We start from the raw sequence: 17955 nt of genomic DNA, 5'->3' as shown, positions 1-17955 counted from the left end.
CCAAGAGCTTTTTCAGTTTGTGTCAGGACATTTTAGGCAGAAGGAAAAGCTTGCTAAGAGAATCTTACAGAAATGTATAGTGCAGTGCCATTAACTCGTGGAACAAATGTGTAACTTTCCATGGCGGACCTCTGGAAAGAGATGCACTTTGAGTGCACCCTGGCCTGCTCGCTACAAGAATCGGCCGTGTCACCCCGCTTTCCGTGGGTCTGCAGGTGTGCGTGGTCCATTGCCCTGCACTGTGGCCATGGGAGGGAAGATGATCTGGAATACTGGCGACAGTTATCGGTGTGTTGATATGTGCTGCTTTCTACAGGGGAGAACATTTCTGTTTAATAAACGTCTCATCACGATGATGACTGCAAGATATTTGAGTCTCATTCAATAGTGCTTCTGGGTTCCTTCTGTTTTTAATCTGCTTTCTAGCACTAGGCAAGTGAAGACATGGAAAGTAAATAACCCATCGAACTTGTAGAGACATGGTGTTGTGTAGGAGCAGACTGTAGCCTCTGGCTGTTTAAAGATTGTAGTAAACCTCTTACCTGGCATGGTCAGGGTGTAAATTATCTTGTTTAATTGAAATGTGTACGAGTCAAAGCTGGCGCCTGTATTGTTGATGAAATACCAGATTTTAAGGGAACATGTCAATGTGCCATAAGATACCAACAAAGTTCCTCACTGAGGTTTGCCGCGGGTTCGGAAGAGCTGGGCCTTAGGTCACCAGGGTCATCTCTGGGAGCAGATGCTCAGTGTGGGCATTAGTCCCTTAGCCTTTCCAGAGCCGAGGAACAGCTCTCTGTGATGGTTTTTGGAACCTGTATTTTGAGTCAGTTTGTCCCACTTGACTCGAAGTTGCTGCGCAATTTCAGACCTTTGCCTCCACCGTGCGCTCATTTTCTTGTCCCCTGATAACTGCCTCGGTTGCCCTGGCCTGACATTTGAGCCTCGTCGTTCAAGGACACAGGCTCCGTGGTGGGGCCAAGGCCGCGACTCCGGCTTGCACAGTTCCTTGCCTCTCGCCATGGTTTACCACATCACTCCCGGGATCTCCCGTTTAGAGGAAGAGTGTCCGTTTCCTGCAGGCCCTGTGTGGTGTGGAAACCACCCCTACCTACCTTTCTCCTGTTTCAACTGTACCATGAAGCTATTTCTGTTCTAGTCAACCATCAGAATTTAAGGAACAGTGATTTATGTAACTTATCACACGCTTCTCAGCAGTTCTTTATGAATTTCATTCTGTTGTGAAATTATTGCAGTTTTCATGGCTATGCTGGTCTCACGTTGTGGCCCTTGAAATGAATTCCCTTCCCCATTGTGTGTTAAGGTTGTGCCCGGGAGCTGTCGAGGCCTCACCTCTGCTTAGGGCAGTGGCTTTGCTCTCCTGCCAACAGGAAGAATCTTATTTAGAGCATTTCTAATGTGGTTTTTGCTTCCAGACAGAATTCCTTTTTTCACAGAGACAGCCACTAAAGTCACAAATTATGCTCAGGATGGACCCACGGGTCAGCTGACAGAGTGGAGTCCAGAACAGATCCAAAGACGCAAAAGCAGTTCAGTGGAATTTGAGTCTTTTCAACAAATGGTGCTGGAATTATGGGACAGCCGAATGCAAAAGAGTGAAAATAGGGAGAAATTCCTGTATGAAAATTAAGGTGGACCATAGCCCTGAATGTAAAATATCAAACTACAAAAGAAAGGGAAATTGTGGAGACCGAGGGTGAGAGCTCTTAGCCATACCATGATCCATAATCAAGGAAGAAAACAAGTAGGTAAGACACATCAAAATTAAACTTCTAATATAAAAGACACCCCTAGGGAATTGAAGAAACACATTTTTGATAGACGGGGACAAGATTTCTGTGAACCATGCAGCCGGCAAAGGACTCATATCCAGAATGCACAGGACTCCCATGGCTCATGACAGAGAACAAACCACCTGACTTAAAAGCGGAAGAGACATGAACAGATGCTTCGCTGAGAAGGACTGGAGGATGGCCCGAAAGCATCTGAAATGACCTTCAACATGACTGGTTGCACCGAGATGTGTAACGAAGCCGCAGTGAATTTGTTCACACCCCTGCTGGAGCGCCTAAGGTCTTCCGACAGCCCCAGGTGCTGGTGAGGACAGGCTGTCGGGACTCCTGTGCAATGCTGGGGTTCAGCACAGTGCAGACAGCTTGGCAGTTTCTTACAAAACTGAACTCACACAAACGTGGGGCCCGGTGACCCCAATCCTGGGTATTTACCCTAGAGAAACAGAATCTGATGTTTAAGAAAAACTGTGCCCAGATGTTAATAGCGCTGTCTATAGTTGCCCAAAACAGGTCACAAGGTGTCACAGCCATACGTGGAATAATATATACCCAGCAGCCCCGAGGCCTGGCTGTTGATCACAGGACACCCCGGGTGCACCTCCAAGCACGATGCCCAGGAAATCGTGATTTTGCGAGTGTTTTGCGACAACACTCGCAAAAGACAGACCCGGGGGATGGGAGAACACAGAGAGGGTGGTTGCTGGGAATGGGAGGGTATGCTTATGAGGCCCCGTGAGTGGGTTTGGGGCTGTTGGACTGTTCTGCTTGTGTGATGATGATTATGGGAATATTTGTGCCGAAATTCACAGAACTGAACACTGTCCACTTTACAGTAATTTTTAAAAGGTGGTAATATGCTTATTGTCGGTACTGTTTTTAATGGAAGATGGAGTTTGCAGATGATTTGTCAGGGCAAGCCTGTCTCAAGAGTTTGTAGATGATTCGTTAGGGGCCTGTCTCAGGGCCCTTGGGTTGGGTTGGGTTGGGTTGGGTTGGGTTGGAAAAGCCTTCCCTGTTGGGGGCAGTAGCATGGGGCATGGAAAGGATATTGCCAAGGAAACACGTAGAATCCTTTGAGGAAACATATGTATTTCTAACTTGCTATAAGATAGAATTGGAAATTGTAATGGTTTTGTTTTCTAGAGTCTTGGTGGAATAGGGAAGACAGTGTAATAAAAGCTAATTTTGAAATGAAGAATTTTAAAGATTTTCAATAGCAATAGCTCTAGGAAGTCAGCCTGGAAATGTTTTTAAAGATGTTCAATAGCAATAGCTCTAGGAAGAGTCACCGTGGAGTTGCTTCTTAGGCATTGGTTTCCTGGCTGTATCTTTCGACTTTCATTTTTAAGTTTTGCTGTGAGTTGAGGATGTGTGGGAATAGCCATCCCCAGGTGTTGGGTAGGAGTGGCCCTGCAGGGGGTGTGCATGTGCCCCGAGGCCTGAGGCACTGTTTCAACCTAGCTTGCAACATGGGGACTCTTGTCAGTGGCTGGAGTAAGAGTACCAGCCTGGCAGGCTGGGGAAGCCCCGGGGTGGTCTGGGCACTGTCCTCCCTGCCTGCAGGGTGGCAGCTGGAGGAGCTTGAAGGCTGCCTGCCTCGTGGCTGTCAGCACAGCAGCCCCTCCTGGCCCTGGAGCAATCTTTGGGTCCATAAGTCTCTGCGCCGGGACTTGCCTCCTGGGACCTCCACCGCTGTCCTGAGGGCCCTGGTGCCACTTTCCCGGTGGGACCCAAGCCTCAGGCAGCTGTGACCCCAGATTCGGTTGCTTTCCCTGCCGTCTCATTGCAGCACGAGTGCTCACCTCACTCAGTGTAGAGCCTCAGGTTCCTTCAAGATCCCCAGAGATGGAATCTCCCAATTTAACAAGATAGTTGGTGGCAAGATTTGAGCGGCACTGATTTAACTCAGCTTCCAGAGTTTAAGTTCCCAAGACACAGTCCTGCTCCTTCCTCGGCCTCATCCTGTGTGGCTGGTGTGGATGCGGGGTTTCCGGAGGGTGGGGCTAAGGCAGGTTAGCAGCAGGGGGATGGCTCATTATTGATCGCTCAATGCCTTGAGGATAACTAGGATTAATGGCCTTTATAGGGCTGTAGTTTTGGAGTATATATATGTGTGTGTGTGTGTATATGTGTGTGTCTGTGTGTGTGTATATATATATACACACATGTATTTAAATGAGGTGGACACGGTTATCACTGCATTTTTCTGACATGAAACTTGGAGAGCAGAGGGTTTAGGAAACTCCTGAAGCCACACGGTCAGCGGGACCCGGGCGGTCTGGTCTTAGACCCTGCACTGTTTGCCCCTCGCCACGCTGTCAGCAGACCCGGGTGGTCTGGCCTTAGAACTCATGCTGGTCGCCCCTCCCTGCCACATTGTGGGGTTTTTCTTGCTTCTGGGCAGCATTTGATAGCTTGTGAAACAAGACCAAGACTTACTATGAGTGGATATGCCATTATCTGAGATCCAGAACGTTTCCTGGACCTGGTGTTGCCGATGTCACGTAAGGGAAGGTAAAAACATTTTCATTGTGGTCACTGGGGCTCCTGAAATGGTATTTTTCCCAGTGAAAGTTTACTCCTAAAAATCTTTTAACTCAATACTATGTGAATAGGAAGAAATGTGTTGGGCTCTAGTTAAATGTCTCAGAGCCACAGAAGTAAATGAGGGCACCTTCCGAGCACAGCCTCCCGGAGGAGGCCAAGGACGTTTGTCTGGAGGGTTTGCCGTGAAGCAGGACTTGGGCAGGGCTGGTCTGCCTGGAGAGGCCTCTGCCATGATGTAGGTTAGTTGAAGTAGTTGAGGGTTGGTGGTGTGAGGTCGGTGGTCCCCGAGGAAACCCCTAGCAAGGCCGGTTTCCGTGGGATGGAAAACTGCCGTTCAGTGGCTTTAATCCTGGCTTCACGGGTCTGACGTACAATCCTGCACTTGGATACTTGGATCTCAGCCACGTCAGATGGCCCTGAAAGGACATTCGGACTGTGACGGCTGCACCCATTCTCAGCATCTGTAGGGTCTCCTATGTATGTGTGTGTTTCCATTTTCTTTCAGCACAATTTCTCCCAGCGAAGTCGTGAGAAATAGAAGGAAACGTGGAATGAAGATGTGATTGAGGAAAGTGTGGTGTGGTCTTCGACCTTATTTTGCCTTGGTTGGTGCTCAAGAACTCCACCTGACCTCAGAGCTGAGCGTTTCTGCCAGGAAGTCCTGCCTTTTATCCTGCCTCGAGGCCTGTTGAGACACTCCAAGAAGCTTCATTAACAAATTGCCTTTTCCTTTTACAGCAGTTGGATATATTTGCAGTAAAACAAAGGAATAACCCCCCAATATGGTGATGAAATGCGTTTAAGTATAGATAACATTCAGTCTTGAAGGGCCTGGGATTTTAATCATCTTTGGGTCATGTAACAAGTGGTGTCGGTGATTAAAATCTCCTGACAGCTTTGTTCTGCCACGTTCCTCAGTTTTGAATGATGATCTTCCTGGTTGTACCTTGGAGGGGCGTTTGTGTCAGTAGAGAGCAGAGTGGTGGTTCCCAGAGGCTGGGAAAGGACAGAGGTGAGGCCCCTGAAGGACACTGGTCTTCCTGGTTTAGGGGTTTGGGGCTCAGCCACCTTCCTGGGTCCGTGTAAATTATACCCAGGATCATTTTCACTCGCCCCACTTTAGTTGAGCATTGGAGCTTCAGGATATGTGTGCCCACGTCACCTGGGCCGTGATCCTGGAGTTGGGTGAGACTGATTCCCGGGTTTATAGAATTACCCTGGGATTATTGAAAACAGAAGCACTTGAGGCATTCATAATGCTATTTCCTGCACATAATTTATGTTCAGTTCTTCAGAAACATTTATCTGAGGAAGCATCTATAACTTTTATTTTCTGCCACTCAGTGCTAGAAAGAACTGTGCAACACTCAAGTGAGTGGCATTATTCCTCTCCCTCCACCATGCAAGCAAGATTGAAGGTACCTCTGGCTCCCCTCAATCTTCTCATCTGCAGGGTGCCTGGCGTGGCAGTGTGCTGCCTTCCGTCTTCTTTTTGGGGAGAATTAGTTGTGTTTATGTGTACTGCTCAGCTCAGCGCAGTTGTGTGGGTGAGGAGCTTGGATGCTAGGTGACCCTCCCAGGCCTGCCTCCCACCTCCCTAGGCCTTGTTCTAAACTGACAGATAAACAGTGTGTTTTGGAAGAGGACAGCAGCAGGGCAGGAGAGAGTTTGTTCAGACTTTCTCCTTGCACTGACGTATGAGCCTTCATCCAGCTTGGGCACTTCTACAGAGCTGCGTTTGTGTGTTGCAAACCATTCCCTCCCAGTAACCGTGCTTTCAGAGGTTTGGAAATGTGACTTAACTCATCTTCAATTTAAAGCGTACTATTAAATTTTAGTGTTGAAACTGATGTATTTTATGGCCTTTATTTGATTTCTCTTGATTTTTTTTTCCCCCATATGAGACATGGCATCTTAAGGGAGACAGCCTGGTGTTGGCCGCCTTTCCTAAGGATGGAAGTGAATTCTGAAAGCCCTTTATGTAGGCAGCGAAATAATCAGGGAACCATTATTATAGCTATGCCTGTCCATGTAAAGCGAGCACGACTCATAAGCAGAAAAAAGTGCAGCCCGGGGGCAAGGTGAGCCCTAATGCTGCCTGTGCCTCACCTCCCTGCCATGAGGAACGCAAGTGCAAGTGCAGGTGGTTGAGTTAGCCTCCAAGCCCAGCCTGCGTCCCCCTCACATCCCTCTGCATCTGCAGGGGCACAGGCCGTGCTGCCACCCCTCGCTCAGTGCCAGGGCTGATGCGTCAGGAACGGGGTAGTGTCCGCCCCTTGCTCGGTGCCAGAGATGATCTGTCAGTATCCCTCGTGCTCATCTGGTCCTCATGTCTTCATCACCAACCTCCTGCTGGTAACAGGCTTGTTATTACCTTGGTATGGGTAATAACATACCCATACCAACGTATGTAATAACATACCCATACCAAGGTGTTGTGGGGCGGTGCTCAGTCCTCCGAGGGAACTGGCCCTTAGCTGATTCATATTCAACAGGATCGGGAAATGGGTTCTTGTTCCATGTCCTGGATCCCAGGAAGCCCTTGCCCTGGACCCTGTAATGACCGGGGTCTTCCTGAGAAACACTGGTGCCACTGGAACACAGCCCGACCCCCTCCAGTTTCTCCGCTTTGTAACTGCACTTGTGTTTAGCAGGTCTTCCAGGACTTAGACGCTGCTTGGTGTGAGCCAGGTTTTGTGTGGAAAGAGGACAGATCCGAGCCGGCAACCAACCAGCCGAGAACCATCTTTTACGCTTCCAGATTCTGTGTCCAAAAACTCACCCGTGGACATTGAGGGTGATGCATTTCTGCTCCAAGACATCTGTGGACTCAGCTGGAGGGATGGAAAGGATGTGGAGCCTCTTCACTCCTGGCCTGGGCTTGGACCTGCTGTGCAGCCTCTCAGTGGCACCAGGGCCCCCTTGTGTCACAGTGGCCTTGGGTTGGTGGCACTGCCCCAGGATGTCCCAGGCTTCATGATAGTAGGGCCTGCTTGTGCCATGGCAGCCTCGGGATGGTGGCACTGCTCCAGGGTGTCCCAGGCTCCAAGGCCAGTGTTCCGTCCAGCGAAGGGAAGTTGTACTGTAAGGTCTAGTCTCGGAAGGTGCCTGGGGTCCTATCCTTCAGAGCGGTCCTGCACTCACCACAAATCAAGCCAGGGGAGGCCCTGCCAGAATTTGCAGCTGTGTTTCAGTTTGTTCCACAAGGCCTCTTTTATTTTGGGCTAGTCAGGTATATAATTCTTATTCTCTGGTTTTTTTAAGACAGGCAAAAAAAAAAAAAAACCTTTTTGTTGCCCAGGCAGTGGTGTGAGCAAAGCTTACTACAGCCTTAACCTCCCAGGCTCAAGCGATCCACCTGCCTCAGTCTCCTGACTAGCCAGGACCCACAGGCACATGTTCCACATGTCCTCATGCCTGACTTATTTTTGTATTTTTTGTAGAGATGGAGTTTTACAATGTTGCCCAGGTTGGACTCAAACTCCTGGACTTAAGCAGTCCAGCTGCCCAAGCCTCCCAAAGTACTGAGATCACAGGCATGAGCCACCGTGCCTGGCCAAGTGTGTTTCTAATTTCAAAATTAAGAGGACCTAGAGTCAGTTAATTATGTCTCTACTGGAACATGCTGCTTATAGTACATTAGGAAAAATCCAGAACTTGGTAAAGGAGCTGGACAGACACAGCCCTTCGAGGTTGTCTGATGAACCCCTGTGGTGTTTAACCATGTGGAAGGATGTACCGTGTCAGACTCACTGTTGTCGGCGGGCTGAAGCCCAGGTTTCATGAGGTTATGTGTCAACTTGTAGTCCTTTCTCTGGCAGAGATGCGAGTGACTTCTGCTCAGTGAGAGGCTCATCTCAGGGACTTCATGGCCTGAGGGACGGCAGCCTGTTTGAGCTGATCGAGCAATCTCGCGCTACCCTTATTTTCTGAAACGCCTATGAGTTTCACACTTTAAAGATGAGTTCTCATACGGTCTTTAAAGCGGCTTCATGCCCGCGCTCCTTGGTAATGATTGAATGCTTTTTTTGACCCCTTGTCCCCTTTCTTTGGGGTGTTCCAGTCTCAGTTCTCATGATGTGTTCTGCTTCTGCAGGAATTTCTGAAGCTGCTGAGTGTAGAAAGCACTGAGGAGGCTGTGCTGCCACCCCTGTGAGTCTTCCAGACATGATCCTCTCCCCTTGGCGAGGCAGTGTCCATGACATACCGAGGAGGCTGTGCTCCTGTCCCCCGTGAGCTTTCCAAGTGTCCTCGTCTCCCCTCCAGGGGGAAAGGAGGAACCTTTCAAACCCTTCTTAAACTTGTTTTCATGTCTTTGTTTTAACAGATTTCTTTGCATCTTCTCCCTTATCCAGAAGTGAGGGTGAACGCTGAGTTATTCACGGGAGTCAAGAAACCACACGCAGCCCAAAGTGACGTTTGTTTCCCTGAAATGATTTGTGTGTGTTCACCTTAAAATGCAATTCAGTAAAACAGGTGTGTTTTGAGGAATGACTTTAAATTACTCAGGTAAAAATGTGACAGTTAAATTTCATCATCTGTGCGGGTGTCCACAACCCCCTTCTGTGATTGCTTGTGAGTTTGTGACTTGTGGTTATTTTTGAAGAAAGAAAATCTGTTGCTGAGGACTTTAGAGGGTGTGCTGGGATTGTGTAGGGTGGACATCAGGGGCTTCAGTGTGTGGCTTCCTTGAAGAGGTTCAAATTAAGGCTGAGAGTCCCTACTCCAAAATGCTCCAAAACCTGAAACATTCCGAGCTTCCTCATGACACTCGAAGGAAATGCTCTTCGGAGCACTTTGGATTTCAGGCTGGGGATGCTCAACTGGAAAGTGAAATATTGCAAGACCCTTCTGGTCCCAGGAGCTTGGATAAGCTCATGGAGGGGGCCTGTGCCGGGTGTCCCTGGAGTGTGAGGCAGCCTGGGCTCGCTGAACTGGTTTTTGTAGGAGCCACAGAAGGGAAAGAGGGTCAAAGTGGCCACGCCTGGCTCCTCAGAAGGCTGGACCAGAAGGAGATGGGCGCAGAGGGCAGCAGTTGAGTCCCCAGCGTCCGGGGCTCCTGTCCCTGGTGGAGTTGAGAGCCTCCTCTAGTTGTGGCCTCTCCCCTGTCAGCAGCCACTGAGGCCTGAAGGGAGAAGGGGGCTGAGGAGAGGAGGAAGGATAGGCGTACTTTTGGAGAGGGCCAGCATCTGCCTGTGCTAGCCTCGTGTGTTACTCCTGCATCCAGGGTGCACGGCCGTGCCTCATGGTGTAGCGGTTCCCGGGATGCACAGCGCTTTTGTCTGCAGTAACGGCTTTGTCTCCGACCCTTGGAGGCAAGTTACCTTTTTCCCCAGTGAAAAGAGGTAGAAAATCTTATAGAAATGCATTTGCTCTAATGTCTATTTTTGGATAAGACATGGTCGCTTAGGCTAAATCTTTGGGAGGTCAAGGCAGGAGGATCACTTGAGGCCAAGGGGTTCAAGACCAGCCTGGACAACATAGCAAGACCCCATCTGTATTACAGAAAAGTTAGCTGAGTGTGGTGGTGCGTGCCTGTGGTCCCTGCTACTCTGGAGGCTGAGGTGGGAAGATCACTTAAGGCTACAGTGAACTGCGATTGCTCCACTGTACTCCAATCTTGGCAACAGAGCCAAGACCCAGTCTCAGAAAGAAAAGTAAAAAAAAAAAAAAAAAGAAATGTCATTTTCTTTTTAAATCATCCCAAAAGAAAAATCAGTTTTTTCTAAGAATGTAAAGGGAAACTGATACGATTCTTTCCTTGGATTGTTTCTCCTTTTCAAATATTTACAGTAGTCCATCCACATCATCTCTCATCTCATTACAAAGCAGCAGGTGTCTTTGAGGTTAGTGGTGCTTCTCTGTGTCGCACCTTGGAGAACAGCCAGCATGAAACCTCTTACCACGATCGTGCACATCGTTTGTAGTCCCAATTAAAATCCTCTCCAGAGACGCCTGTGCTGCTTATTATAGCAGAACTTTGGTTGTGCCGAAATGTGCATTCAGCTCATGGTTTTAAGTTCATATCTGGGATGATGCTGTATAATTCCTGAAGTATATGGGATCAGTAATGATTGAAGATAATTCTGGCTGATGTCATTTAGAGGATATTTTTCACTTCAAGTTAAAGCTTCCTTCGCCATAGTCATTTTGGGATTCATTTAACTATGTGCTTTATTTCATAGCTCAAATTTTTCATTAGTCATTTCATAATATAGGATTTTGAAAGCAGATTTGGCAAAATGTTTCTAACAAAATGTTTGCTTATGACGTCCCAAGGAACAGCACTCAGAATTGCTGGTAACTGTGGTACATTTTAAGGCTGATGATAGAAGTCACTTGAATGGTAAGGGCTGCTTTGTGAGGCAGATGGGGTTTGAACCCCGACCCTCCTGATACACCAGTCCTGACACTGGCCTTCTCTCCTCTCCACTGGGAGATGAGAAGGTGCTAGGATCCTCCTCACAGGCTGTCCTGAGAGCCCTGGACTAAGGGCTTGTGTTCCTCTTGCAGGTGGCGCAGATCTGGGGGCTTGACGATATACACACTGCAGGCTGCCAGTGTCGGGGTAATCCAGTGTTATTCATAAAGGGGGGATTTGCTTTGCTCCCCTGCAGACCAGGTGCGGTGCTGCTGTTGTAGCAGGTGTGTGGATCCTCTTGGGTGGTCCTCAGGTGGACAAAGAGTCACTGATTCGGATTCCCAGTGTTAGATGTGAGGGGACCATGGACTTCATGTGTTCAGAGGGGAGGAGTAAAAAGTTTTGCTTGTAATTCCAGGACTGTCTATTCCAGGAATGCCAAACCACTGGCTTTCACCTGACGCTGTCGTAGGTGACACGGTATGGAAATGAGGACTCATGTTGCCCATACCTAAGCCCAGTACCCATCTCCCTCCAGGGCCATGGCCGAGCCCTCCTCATTTCTTTGGGTTGCCAGCCTGGGGATCTGTAAGCCCAGTGACGTCTCCGGTCTCGGCCTCCCTCCCCGTGGGGACAGGAGGTGGCTTCAGGAGACTGGTGATGAATGCCTGAATGAAGCCGACTTGTGACTGCAGTTCTGTCTAAGGGCCTCCCCGGGTGTTAGATGTCAGTAAATGACACCTGTGTGTGGATCTCATGTGATGAGAGAAACAGTGGGGGAAACCAAAGCTTGTGGAGTCTGCAGGTTCTTGACTTGGGGGTGTGTGTACCTGTGTACTTGGTGAGGGGTGTGATGTCTGGAATGAGTGTGCAGGTGTGTCACGTTTGTGCGTGTGTGGTGAGTGTATTTAGCAGGTGTGGCTGCAGTGAGCATGTTCATGTGTGTTGTATGTATTTGAGGGTGTGTGTGGAGTTTGTACACGCATCATATTTGGTGAGTGTATTTGAGGGTGTGTATGGAGTGCATACATGCATTTGCGTGTATAGTATTGGGTGAAGGGGTGGCCTGTGTGGAGTAAGCATGCACACGTGTGTGCTGTGTGTGGGGTTTCTACCTGCTCCTCCCCTGAGCCTGCTCCTGGGCTCTGCTGTCCTGGCAGGTTTACAGTTTGGTGCGTCTTTGATTCCGGAAGATTCTGGAACTAAATTCTGAAGCTGTGATCATAAACTTGCAGCCCTGGAGGACGCTGGCTCATGGAGTCGGCACGAGAGTCTCTGTGCTGGCCTCTCCCTGGGCTGGGCTCTGTCCACAGAAGAGCATGTCTGATGATTGAGCTGTGCGGGTCTGTGGCTCCCCAGCCTCGAATCAGCCCTCGGTTCTGTCCCACCTCTGTTTTTCTTGCTGAGGGGCTCCGGGAAGTAGTGCCTGGGATGGCGTTTTCACCCTGGGGTTGCTTCGCCTGCTGCCCAGGTGCTGGCTGCCTGAGCCCTGCTGCCGTCCTGGGTGGACGGGGCTGTCGCGGGGGCATCCCTGAGCACCTGCGGGAAGGCAGGTTTAGGAAGTGCCAGAGGTGAGTGGCTTCCTCCCACACGTGATTTTCTGGAAAGTTCTGGGTCTCATATTTTTCCCTAAGGGAAGTTAGAAACTGAATTTCTCTTAAGGGGAACGTCTTTGCAGCATCTGTTGTTTGAATGTTCTGCAGGTGTGGAATACTCGGGGCCGTGTGTGTTTGGGAACATCCGTGTCCTGAGCGAATTCAGTAGGGAATGGAGAGAGGCCTCCTGTCAGCTTGGCCTCTGTTTCCAGCTTGTTGAGGGTTGATGGCTGCTGGTATCCCAGGGAGAGTTAAACACTAGGTTGTGTGGGATGGGAACGTTTGCTGTGACAAGGTCAGTGGGAAAGCATCTAAACAAACGTTGCTGTTCTCCGGGCTCCTCGGGGTCGAGCTTGTTTTGTGGGGTTGAGGGAAAGCTACCCTTGTTCCTGTTCCTCACCATTTGAAAAGTGTCCAGGACACGTTCTTCTGGAGAGGTGATGCACGTGAGTGGGGGTCAGGTCGTAAGCTCCGAGGTTATTTGGGACCTGTCAACTGATTTCCTGAACACACAGGTGCTTGGTAAAGGTGTTCCTGATTAGCTAAAACATGTCAACAGGACGTGATAGCTGGTGGTTGTTTAAAGACTATCACAATTTTCCTGTTACTCTTTAAATGCCTGTTGAATAAGGGAAGATTCACATATTTTTCTTTTCCTGTCTGCGTACTTGATATTTTGTTTTTTGTTTTTTGTTTTTTATGTGGGTGTGCAGTTGACAGGATTTCGAAGCGGTCTCAGCCCTGGGGAGACTTCAGGACCGCCTCAGTCAGTGCTGAAGGGAGGCAGGGATTTGGGGGCTACCTCCTCCATAGGACGGACACCAAGGGCCAGAGGTCAGCAATCTCAGTGAGGTCACAAAGATGGGCACACCCAGCACCCTGGCCCATGTGCGTCTCCTTCACCTTTGTCTCTGCTCAAAGCTGCTCTCCTGGGTCATCACGGGTGATCTTTAGGCACGTGCTTGGTTCTTACAGAAGTGGTGTCTGGCTGTGGTCAGTGTGGGCCCTCAGGACTTCCATGTTTTTGGCTCACATCAATATTGGGCAGTGTGGTGTATGTTTGTTTCGGAGTGGTAGATCGGGTGGATTTTGGCTTTGCCAACTCATTTAATACCTGTTCTCCTAGGCGCGGGGACCCTCTCGTAAGCCGCATATTCTCCTGGGTTCTGGGGCCCTATCATAAGCCGCGTATTCTCCTAGGCACTGGAACCCTCTGGTAAGCCGCATGTTCTCCTAGGTTCTGGGACTCTATCATAAGCTGTGTGTTCTCCTAGGCGCTGGGACCCTATCGTAAACTGCATGTGAAGGGATCTCGGAGGTGCTCCTTATGAGGATCCAATGCCTGACCTGAGGTGGAACAGTTGCAATTCAAAACCACCCCCCAGAAAAATGGTCTTCCATGAAACCCATCCCTGGTGCCAAAAAGGCTAGGCAACAGCTGGCCTAACAGGTGCTAAGATGTCAGTAGATTTTTGGACTTGGGCCTCAGTTGAAGAGGATTAGATTTTGAAAGGTGGGGTTTGAAGGCTTCTAAAGGGCACGTTTTCATCTCCAGTGGGGCCTGGGCAGAACTGGGTAGAACTGACCCAGAAGCTGACAACTAGTCAGGCTGGCTCACTGCCTGTGTCTTGTGTGTGCAGCCTTGCTATTTATTCAATTGTCTGGTGTTGTGGATTCCATCCACAGCTTCAGAATAGTGGAACCCATTACTTCAAGGCTGACCTTATTTAACTTTATCAAAAAGACATGAAATTCATTTAGTAAAAATCTTCCAGATACCTGTATCCTTTCTTTTCCCAGAGGCTTTTAAGTATTGCAACTTAAAAATCTTCCAAAATAACTTTAAAGGAAAACCTCTAAGTACATTTTTGATGAGCACCCTTGACAGCTTTAATATGTGAAGTAAATTCCCTTGACTTTTGTATTCCTAGAAACTCAATCATGTTTGCAGAAGACTTCGTATTTTCTCAACAGTGGCCACTGTTCAGTGACCATCATACCTGCCGTGTCTCATTTAGAAAGTTGGATGTGGATGTATTAACTTTTCAGACGCATAAACACATGGGTTGTTTAGTTTTGGTTTTGATTTTTTTGGGTTTTTCCCCCACAGCTGAATTCAAGAAAGGGAAACAAGGAGACAGAGTAAGTACCCGAAAGCGTCTAAGTGGCTGGGTGGGGGATCCTACTATGGTGTTGGATTGTGTTCTGCCAGACATCGCTCCTTGAAAAGCTGACCCTGAAAGGGCTGGCATTGCCCTCACCCTGGGACGTTCGTCTGTCTCACCAGAAAATGAAGAATCTGCCAGAGTACTGTGAGTCAGATTCAGTCAGAACTCGATTAACTAAGAGGCTTTGTCTCAAAGGCCAAAACATGAGGACACATTTTTAATTTTTAAGGAGTGCTTCATCGTGAGTCAGTTCTGATGTGTACTGCATTAGGAAACCTCTGAACTTCCACGGTCAGGGCCAGAACTCTGAGGGAAAGTGGTTGTGCCCTTCCCACTGATTTTTGTCACTAGCTTTATTCATTTCCTTAAAACCCTTTTTGTATGAGTTCTATTATAGTTTGAAAAAAAATTCACTTAGGTAGAACTGGAAGAGTTTCCGAAGTATTAATACTCATGACCCGTTCTGGGTCTCGGTATATGTGTACTGTATAAATGTACATGTGTGTATGTGGTGTATGCATACTACGTGTATTTCCACTGTGCATGTATTTACAACGTATAGGTATGTACACTACATTTGTGTCCTACACACGTGAATGCTGTAGGCATGCATGTACATGTGTATATGTGTGTATCTATGGTCACTATGGTTATATGCACACTACTTGGACACCTATCTGTTCTGCATGTGTACCTACATGCATGTATTTAATGCCATATACATACCTGTGTACGTACACCATGTGGGTATGTGCACATTATTTCTGCAGATGTATATATACATTTGTGCACACAAGCATGCATGTACACTATGCACACTGAATAAACTTCTGGATATGTACACACTAATACACATGCTGCATATGTATGTACACTGTTGCATATATGTATACGCTTTATACGTTAGTGTACTGATGTACGTTGTATACATGTGCATATGTGTACACTGCGCATGTGTATGCATGCTGTAGCGCACCTACGTACATTGGATAAGAGTGTATGCTATACGCACGTGTATACATATAGCAAATAGCATACCTATGTACATACGGATGTGCATGTGTATGCCATATGCATGTACATACAGGTTATAGTATACCTGTGTACACTGTATGCATATAGATGGGTGTACGTGCTATGCATGCACATATGTGTTAGCTTACCTATGTACATTTGCTATATGGATGTGTGTATGCTCTATGCTTTTACACACGTAGTGAACTTGTACACTGTGTTTGGATGTGTGTACACTCTATGCATGTATACCACATGGATCTAGATGTGTGTGCACTCTGTACGCATGTAGTGCACTTATGTACACCCTACGTATTTGGATGTGTGTACACTCTACGCAGGTACACGTGTTACAGTGTACCATAAATTTACACTATGTGGATGTAAATGTGTGTGTGCTCTATGGCACCAGGAATAGGGCTCCCGCAGGGATCCAAGAACACACCATCTCGCTGGCACCGGAGAGTGTAGGATGAAAACAGTTGTTTGTTGCAACCTAGTTGAAATTTGGCAGGTTACTATGTTCTTTGCAACAATTTAGGAATAGTCATTTCATGGATGTGTGTGTTCCTGAAATCACAAACAACTCTGTGAGGTGTGTTTCATCCCAAGACGAGAAAGGGAACCGAAACAACAATGACTCGGTCACTTAAGTGAGGTAGAACTAACATAGCAGCTGTCTAGCTTTCTGTATTATAACTTTGTCAGCAGCTCAATGAGAAATCGGCACTCATCAGGAAATGTGTCCACTTTCTACTGTTCTTTATTCGTGGCGTATTTCCTGCCTCGTGTTATTCCTCACGATGTAGCAAAATCCCTCCTAGAGTTGTGAATATAAACAGTTCGTGACAAATGTAGTATCTTCTTTGTTAACATTGAAAACGATATGTAAGTTCATCTTCAGATACTGTTTGGAAGGACGAGAAAGAAGATATTTAGGACAAAAGAATAGAGAGCTTTCAAGTAAACAGGGAAAATAAGGACTTTGTGTAAAATATTTCCAAATTTAGAATTTGAGAATACTAAATCTCACATCTAAGATCATAGGTAGTTTTTTTGGGGGGTTTTAAAATTAGTAATTGGTTTTCCATGCCTTTGGGAATTTCAGTCCTGATGGAGGATTGCAAGAATAATCTGATTTTTCAGAACAGAAGGACAGTCTGTCTCAAAGGTAAATTCCAGATTCTACCATAGAGAAATAGAAATTGCTGTCAACTTTCTGTAAGGTTCTTCAGTTCTTTCCTCTTCTGTGGTTAAAAAACCATCTCTGGGTTTAGTCTCAGCCAAGTTCCTCTTATTAGGTTGCCTTACATTTTGCACAGCTGTTGAGAGTTTTCATCATTCGTAGTTAACTCGTCAAAAGCAAAACTTTGTACTAGTTAGATCTGAGCACCTTGAAGGCAGGGCTTTGTTTTATATTTTTAATAAGCAGCAGGGTGATGGCAGGACTGAGGCCCTTCATCCCATCATGCGTTCCTCAGAGCTTTCAGAGTTCTCACTGCGTGCCGAGTGTGGTGTTGGCTGTGTAGCGTTTAAATAGGAATATGAGGTTCTGCGACTTGGGACGCTCTTACCACCTTCATAGAGAGCTTGGTGACAGCTTAGCATGACAGCTTGCACACCTGTTGTGTATACTTTATTACGGCCCCACAGAAAGGGTATTGATTTAAATGTGACTAATTTCTCGTGTTTATTTTTGCCTTTATTCCTAGTTACAGTCCCGATACTTTTTCTTCCTTTAAAATCTTGCTAATCGCTGGTGAATTAGTGATAAACTATATTTATGTGTTCTCTAAATCTAGCGATTTAATTGGAGGTCATTATTCTTGTACCATGTGTCAGTGCTATGTCAGGATGGTTCAGTTTTACGTTGTCAAAGGATTAACTAGAGCAGGATGCAGTCTTACTGGAACTTGCTCATTTATGAAATATAGGCACTTTATTTTTTGTTATACTCGAGGTGTGCTCAAATGTAAACATTTTGAGCCGTGTTAGAAGGATATACAAGATTGTAATGAAGAAATCAACAACTTGATCAAGTACCAGCTAATGAACTTTGTTTGAAGTTTATGGAACATGGACCTTGGCAATCAGTTTTCATCTTGACCTTTTATTTTTTTACTAGAATCTTGGTCTGTCACCCAGGCTGGAAGCGTGGAGCACAGTAGTACGATGTCTGTTCACTGCAACCTCTACTTCCCAGGTTCAGGTGATTCTTATGCCTCAGCCTCCCTAGTAGCTGGGGTTGCAGGGTGTGTGCCACTATGTCTGGATAATTTATTTTTAGTAGAGATGGGGTTTTGCCATGTTGGCCAAGCTGGTCTGCAACTCCTGACCTCAAGTGATCCACCCACCTCAGCTTCCCAAAGTGCTGGGATTACAGATCTGAGCCACCATCGCTGGCCTGATCTTCTGTTCTAATATTGGTTATTCAGTCTCAATGATAGCGCCTGGTT

At 47.3% G+C, this 17955-nt stretch overlaps 1 long non-coding RNA gene across 14 annotated transcripts in view; it reads left to right on the top strand.

Moving 5' to 3' along the window:
* The window catches only part of LOC119623598 (uncharacterized), a 164544-nt gene that overhangs the window by 59192 nt on the left and 87397 nt on the right, over nucleotides 1–17955 (top strand). For 3 of the 14 annotated variants that reach the window (XR_012092357.1, XR_012092354.1, XR_012092345.1), the window contains one exon: nucleotides 4867–5274. The exons of 8 other annotated variants lie outside the window; for them this stretch is intronic. This is a non-coding gene — a long non-coding RNA (uncharacterized lncRNA). Of the gene's footprint in view, nucleotides 1–4866; nucleotides 8514–8688; nucleotides 9862–17955 lie in introns of those variants that run through there. 3 more of the 14 variants (XR_012092344.1, XR_012092355.1, XR_012092350.1) reach the window with 3 other exon arrangements.

Source organism: Chlorocebus sabaeus, unplaced genomic scaffold (assembly GCF_047675955.1).
Source record: "Chlorocebus sabaeus isolate Y175 unplaced genomic scaffold, mChlSab1.0.hap1 unalloc_scaffold_279, whole genome shotgun sequence".
In the NCBI taxonomy this organism is placed as follows: domain Eukaryota; kingdom Metazoa; phylum Chordata; class Mammalia; order Primates; family Cercopithecidae; genus Chlorocebus; species Chlorocebus sabaeus.
The sequence above is the reverse complement of the archived record's forward strand: the minus strand, read 5'-3'. Positions and strand labels throughout refer to the sequence as shown.